Here is a 7,582-nt window from a genome sequence, read left to right on the forward strand (position 1 = left end):
GGCGGGTTAACATATGGGGGTGTCTGACCAACAACCCAATCCGAAAAAAGTGCATCAAAATCGGCCTTCCGTGAGCCAGGAGTCGGTCCCTGGTTCTCCTGGTGTCCGCCGGCGGGTTACCATATGGGGGTGTCTGACCAACAACCCAATCCGAAAAAAGTGCATCAAAATCGGCCTTCCGTGAGCCAGAGTCGGTCCCTGGTTCTCCTGGTGTCCGCGGCGGTTAACCATATGGGGGTGTCTGACCAACAACGCAATCCGAAAAAAGTGCATCAAAATCGGCCTTCCGTGAGCCAGGAGTCGGTCCCTGGTTCTCCTGGTGTCCGCGGCGGTTAACCATATGGGGGTGTCTGACCAACAACCCAATCCGAAAAAAGTGCATCAAAATCGGCCTTCCGTGAGCCAGGAGTCGGTCCCTGGATCTCCTGGTGTCCGCCCGGCGGGTTACCATATGGGGGTGTCTGACCACAACCCAATCCGAAAAAAGTGCATCAAAATCGGCCTTCCGTGAGCCAGAGTCGGTCCCTGGTTCTCCTGGTGTCCGCCGGCGGTTAACCATATGGGGGGTGTCTGACCAACAACCCAATCCGAAAAAAGTGCATCAAAATCGGCCTTCCGTGAGCCAGGAGTCGGTCCCTGGTTCTCCTGGTGTCCGCCGGCGGTTAACCATATGGGGGTGTCTGACCAACAACCCAATCCGAAAAAAGTGCATCAAAATCGGCCTTCCGTGAGCCAGGAGTCGGTCCCTGGTTCTCCTGGTGTCCGCCGGCGGTTAACCATATGGGGGTGTCTGACCAACAACCCAATCCGAAAAAAGTGCATCAAAATCGGCCTTCCGTGAGCCAGGAGTCGGTCCCTGGTTCTCCTGGTGTCCGCCGGCGGTTAACCATATGGGGGTGTCTGACCCCCACCCCAATCCGAAAAAAGTGCATCAAAATCGGCCTTCCGTGAGCCAGGAGTCGGTCCCTGGTTCTCCTGGTGTCCGCCGGCGGGTTAACATATGGGGGTGTCTGACCAACAACCCAATCCGAAAAAAGTGCATCAAAATCGGCCTTTCGTGAGCCAGGAGTCGGTCCCTGGTTCTCCTGGTGTCCGCCGGCGGTTAACCATATGGGGGTGTCTGACCACACAACCCAATCCGAAAAAAGTGCATCAAAATCGGCCTTCCGTGAGCCAGGAGTCGGTCCCTGGTTCTCCTGGTGTCCGCCGGCGGGTTAACCATATGGGGGTGTCTGACCAACAACCCAATCCGAAAAATGTGCATCAAAATCGGCCTTCCGTGAGCCAGGAGTCGGTCCCTGGTTCTCCTGGTGTCCGCCGGCGAGTTACCATATGGGGGTGTCTGACCAACAACCCAATCCGAAAAAAGTGCATCAAAATCGGCCTTCCGTGAGCCAGGAGTCGGTCCCTGGTTCTCCTGGTGTCCGCCGGCGGTTAACCATATGGGGGTGTCTGACCAACAACCCAATCCGAAAAAAGTGCATCAAAATCGGCCTTCCGTGAGCCAGGAGTCGGTCCCTGGTTCTCCTGGTGTCCGCCGGCGGTTAACCATATGGGGGTGTCTGACCAACAACCCAATCCGAAAAAAGTGCATCAAAATCGGCCTTCCGTGAGCCAGGAGTCGGTCCCTGGTTCTCCTGGTGTCCGCCGGCGGTTAACCATATGGGGGTGTCTGACCAACAACCCAATCCGAAAAAAAGTGCATCAAAATCGGCCTTCCGTGAGCCAGGAGTCGGTCCCTGGTTCTCCTGGTGTCCGCCGGCGGGTTACCATATGGGGGGTGTCTGACCAACAACCCAATCCGAAAAAAAGTGCATCAAATCGGCCTTCCGGGAGCCAGGAGTCGGTCCATGGTTCTCCTGGTGTCCGCCGGCGGTTATCCATATGGGGCTGTCTGACCCACAACCCAATCCGACCAAGTGCACCCAAATCGGCCTTCCGTGAGCCAGGAGCCGGTCCATGGTTCTCCTGGTGTCCGCCGGCGGTTAACCATATGGGGGTGTCTGACCAACAACCCAATCCGAAAAAAGTGCATCAAAATCGGCCTTCCGTGAGCCAGGAGTCGGTCCCTGGATCTCCTGGTGTCCGCCGGCGGGTTACCATATGGGGGTGTCTGACCCCCACCCCAATCCGAAAAAAGTGCATCAAAATCGGCCTTCCGTGAGCCATGAGTCGGTCCCTGGTTCTCCTGGTGTCCGCCGGCGGTTAACCATATGGGGGTGTCTGACCAACAACCCAATCCGAAAAAAGTGCATCAAAATCGGCCTTCCGTGAGCCAGGAGTCGGTCCCTGGTTCTCCTGGTGTCCGCCAGCGGTTAACCATATGGGGGTGTCTGACCAACAACCCAATCCGAAAAAAGTGCATCAAAATCGGCCTTCCGTGAGCCAGGAGTCGGTCCCTGGTTCTCCTGGTGTCCGCCGGCGGTTAACCATATGGGGGTGTCTGACCAACAACCCAATCCGAAAAAAAGTGCATCAAAATCGGCCTTCCGTGAGCCAGGAGTCGGTCCCTGGATCTCCTGGTGTCCGCCGGCGGGTTACCATATGGGGGTGTCTGACCCCCACCCCAATCCGAAAAAAAGTGCATCAAAATCGGCCTTCCGTGAGCCAGGAGTCGGTCCCTGGTTCTCCTGGTGTCCGCGGCGGAGTTAACATATGGGGGTGTCTGACCAACAACCCAATCCGAAAAAAGTGCATCAAAATCGGCCTTCCGTGAGCCAGGAGTCGGTCCCTGGTTCTCCTGGTGTCCGCGGCGGTTAACCATATGGGGGTGTCTGACCAACAACCCAATCCGAAAAAAGTGCATCAAAATCGGCCTTCCGTGAACCAGGAGTCGGTCCCTGGTTCTCCTGGTGTCCGCCGGCGGTTAACCATATGGGGGTGTCTGACCAACAACCCAATCCGAAAAATGTGCATCAAAATCGGCCTTCCGTGAGCCAGGAGTCGGTCCCTGGTTCTCCTGGTGTCCGCCGGCGGGGTTACCATATGGGGGTGTCTGACCAACAACCCAATCCGAAAAAAGTGCATCAAAATCGGCCTTCCGTGAGCCATGAGTCGGTCCCTGGTTCTCCTGGTGTCCGCCGGCGGTTAACCATATGGGGGTGTCTGACCAACAACCCAATCCGAAAAAAGTGCATCAAAATCAGCCTTCCGTGAGCCAGGAGTCGGTCCCTGGTTCTCCTGGTGTCCGCGGCGGTTAACCATATGGGGGTGTCTGACCAACAACCCAATCCGAAAAAAGTGCATCAAAATCGGCCTTCCGTGAGCCAGGAGTCGGTCCCTGGTTCTCCTGGTGTCCGCCGGCGGTTAACCATATGGGGGTGTCTGACCAACAACCCAATCCGAAAAAAGTGCATCAAAATCGGCCTTCCGTGAGCCAGGAGTCGGTCCCTGGTTCTCCTGGTGTCCGCCGGCGGTTAACCATATGGGGGTGTCTGACCAACAACCCAATCCGAAAAAAGTGCATCAAAATCGGCCTTCCGTGAGCCAGGAGTCGGTCCCTGGATCTCCTGGTGTCCGCCGGCGGGTTACCATATGGGGGTGTCTGACCCCCACCCCAATCCGAAAAAAGTGCATCAAAATCGGCCTTCCGTGAGCCAGGAGTCGGTCCCTGGTTCTCCTGGTGTCCGTCGGCGGGTTAACATATGGGGGTGTCTGACCAACAACCCAATCCGAAAAAAGTGCATCAAAATCGGCCTTCCGTGAGCCAGGAGTCGGTCCCTGGTTCTCCTGGTGTCCGCCGGCGGTTAACCAATGGGGGTGTCTGACCAACAACCCAATCCGAAAAAAGTGCATCAAAATCGGCCTTCCGTGAGCCAGGAGTCGGTCCCTGGTTCTCCTGGTGTCCGCCGGCGGTTAACCATGGGGGTGTCTGACCAACAACCCAATCCGAAAAAAGTGCATCAAAATCGGCCTTCCGTGAGCCAGGAGTCGGTCCCTGGTTCTCCTGGTGTCCGCCGGCGGTTAACCATATGGGGGTGTCTGACCAACAACCCAATCCGAAAAAAGTGCATCAAAATCGGCCTTCCGTGAGCCAGGAGTCGGTCCCTGGTTCTCCTGGTGTCCGCCGGCGGGTTACCATATGGGGGTGTCTGACCAACAACCCAATCCGAAAAAAGTGCATCAAAATCGGCCTTCCGTGAGCCAGGAGTCGGTCCCTGGTTCTCCTGGTGTCCGCCGGCGGTTAACCATATGAGGGTGTCTGACCAACAACCCAATCCGAAAAAAGTGCATCAAAATCGGCCTTCCGTGAGCCAGGAGTCGGTCCCTGGTTCTCCTGGTGTCCGCCGGCGGTTAACTATATGGGGGTGTCTGACCAACAACCCAATCCGAAAAAAAGTGCATCAAAATCGGCCTTCCGTGAGCCAGGAGTCGGTCCCTGGTTCTCCTGGTGTCCGCCGGCGGGTTAACATATGGGGGTGTCTGACCAACAACCCAATCCGAAAAAAGTGCATCAAAATCGGCCTTCCGTGAGCCAGGAGTCGGTCCCTGGTTCTCCTGGTGTCCGCCGGTGGTTAACCATATGGGGGGTGTCTGACCAACAACCCAATCCGAAAAAAGTGCATCAAAATCGGCCTTCCGTGAGCCAGGAGTCGGTCCCTGGTTCTCCTGGTGTCCGCCGGCGGGTTACCATATGGGGGTGTCTGACCAACAACCCAATCCGAAAAAAGTGCATCAAAATCGGCCTTCCGTGAGCCAGGAGTCGGTCCCTGGTTCTCCTGGTGTCCGCCGGTGGTTAACCATATGAGGGTGTCTGACCAACAACCCAATCCGAAAAAAGTGCATCAAAATCGGCCTTCCGTGAGCCAGGAGTCGGTCCCTGGTTCTCCTGGTGTCCGCCGGCGGTTAACTATATGGGGGTGTCTGACCAACAACCCAATCCGAAAAAAAGTGCATCAAAATCGGCCTTCCGTGAGCCAGGAGTCGGTCCCTGGTTCTCCTGGTGTCCGCCGGCGGGTTAACATATGGGGGTGTCTGACCAACAACCCAATCCGAAAAAAGTGCATCAAAATCGGCCTTCCGTGAGCCAGGAGTCGGTCCCTGGTTCTCCTGGTGTCCGCCGGCGGTTAACCATATGGGGGTGTCTGACCAACAACCCAATCCGAAAAAAGTGCATCAAAATCGGCCTTCCGTGAGCCAGGAGTCGGTCCCTGGTTCTCCTGGTGTCCGCCGGCGGTTAACCATATGGGGGTGTCTGACCAACAACCCAATCCGAAAAAAGTGCATCAAAATCGGCCTTCCGTGAGCCAGGAGTCGGTCCCTGGTTCTCCTGGTGTCCGCCGGCGGTTAACTATATGGGGGTGTCTGACCAACAACCCAATCCGAAAAAAGTGCATCAAAATCGGCCTTCCGTGAGCCAGGAGTCGGTCCCTGGTTCTCCTGGTGTCCGCCGGCGGGTTAACATATGGGGGTGTCTGACCAACAACCCAATCCGAAAAAAGTGCATCAAAATCGGCCTTCCGTGAGCCAGGAGTCGGTCCCTGGTTCTCCTGGTGTCCGCCGGCGGTTAACCATATGGGGGTGTCTGACCAACAACCCAATCCGAAAAATGTGCATCAAAATCGGCCTTCCGTGAGCCAGGAGTCGGTCCCTGGTTCTCCTGGTGTCCGCCGGGCGGGTTACCATATGGGGGTGTCTGACCCCCACCCCAATCCGAAAAAAGTGCATCAAAATCGGCCTTCCGTGAGCCAGGAGTCAGTCCCTGGTTCTCCTGGTGTCCGCGGCGAGTTACCATATGGGGTGTCTGACCAACAACCCAATCCGAAAAAAGTTCATCAAAATCGGCCTTCCGTGAGCCAGGAGTCGGTCCCTGGTTCTCCTGGTGTCCGCCGGCGGGTTACCATATGGGGGTGTCTGACCAACAACCCAATCCGAAAAAAGTGCATCAAAATCGGCCTTCCGTGAGCCAGGAGTCGGTCCCTGGTTCTCCTGGTGTCCGCCGGCGGTTAACCATATGGGGGTGTCTGACCAACAACCCAATCCGAAAAAAGTGCATCAAAATCGGCCTTCCGTGAGCCAGGAGTCGGTCCCTGGTTCTCCTGGTGTCCGCCGGCGGTTAACCATATGGGGGTGTCTGACCAACAACCCAATCCGAAAAAAAGTGCATCAAAATCGGCCTTCCGTGAGCCAGGAGTCGGTCCCTGGTTCTCCTGGTGTCCGCCGCGGTTAACCATATGGGGGTGTCTGACCAACAACCCAATCCGAAAAAAGTGCATCAAAATCGGCCTTCCGTGAGCCAGGAGTCGGTCCCTGGTTCTCCTGGTGTCCGCCGGCGGTTAACTATATGGGGGTGTCTGACCAACAACCCAATCCGAAAAAAAGTGCATCAAAATCGGCCTTCCGTGAGCCAGGAGTCGGTCCCTGGTTCTCCTGGTGTCCGCCGGCGGGTTAACATATGGGGGTGTCTGACCAACAACCCAATCCGAAAAAAGTGCATCAAAATCGGCCTTCCGTGAGCCAGGAGTCGGTCCCTGGTTCTCCTGGTGTCCGCCGGCGGTTAACCATATGGGGGTGTCTGACCAACAACCCAATCCGAAAAATGTGCATCAAAATCGGCCTTCCGTGAGCCAGGAGTCGGTCCCTGGTTCTCCTGGTGTCCGCCGGCGGGTTACCATATGGGGGTGTCTGACCCCCACCCCAATCCGAAAAAAGTGCATCAAAATCGGCCTTCCGTGAGCCAGGAGTCAGTCCCTGGTTCTCCTGGTGTCCGCCGGCGGGTTACCATATGGGGGTGTCTGACCAACAACCCAATCCGAAAAAAGTTCATCAAAATCGGCCTTCCGTGAGCCAGGAGTCGGTCCCTGGTTCTCCTGGTGTCCGCCGGCGGAGTTACCATATGGGGGTGTCTGACCAACAACCCAATCCGAAAAAAAGTGCATCAAAATCGGCCTTCCGTGAGCCAGGAGTCGGTCCCTGGTTCTCCTGGTGTCCGCCGGCGGTTAACCATATGGGGGTGTCTGACCAACAACCCAATCCGAAAAAAGTGCATCAAAATCGGCCTTCCGTGAGCCAGGAGTCGGTCCCTGGTTCTCCTGGTGTCCGCCGCGGTTAACCATATGGGGGTGTCTGACCCACAACCCAATCCGAAAAAAGTGCATCAAAATCGGCCTTCCGTGAGCCAGGAGTCGGTCCCTGGTTCTCCTGGTGTCCGCCGGCGGTTAACCATATGGGGGTGTCTGACCCCACCCCAATCCGAAAAAAGTGCATCAAAATCGGCCTTCCGTGAGCCAGGAGTCGGTCCCTGGTTCTCCTGGTGTCCGCCGGCGGTCAACCATGTGGGGGTGTCTGACCCACAACCCAATCCGACCAAGTGCACCCAAATCGGCCTTGTGTGAGTCAGGAGCCGGTCTCTGGTTCTCCTATCGACCGCCGGCGGTCTACCATGTGGGGGTGTCTGACCCACAACCCAATCCGACCAAGAGCACCCATGTCGGCCTTGTGTGAGTCAGGAGCCGTTCCCCCTGGTTCTCATTTGGGTTACCAGTGGTATTTTAAAATACTTCCCGATGAGCTAGAGGTCCCAAATTTGGACTATTATCCTCTTTTATGATGAACTTCCATTACCTAAAAGGGTTTTTCTTAA

This window comes from Coregonus clupeaformis, chromosome 6 (genome assembly GCF_020615455.1).
Source record: "Coregonus clupeaformis isolate EN_2021a chromosome 6, ASM2061545v1, whole genome shotgun sequence".
Taxonomy (NCBI): Eukaryota; Metazoa; Chordata; class Actinopteri; order Salmoniformes; family Salmonidae; genus Coregonus; species Coregonus clupeaformis.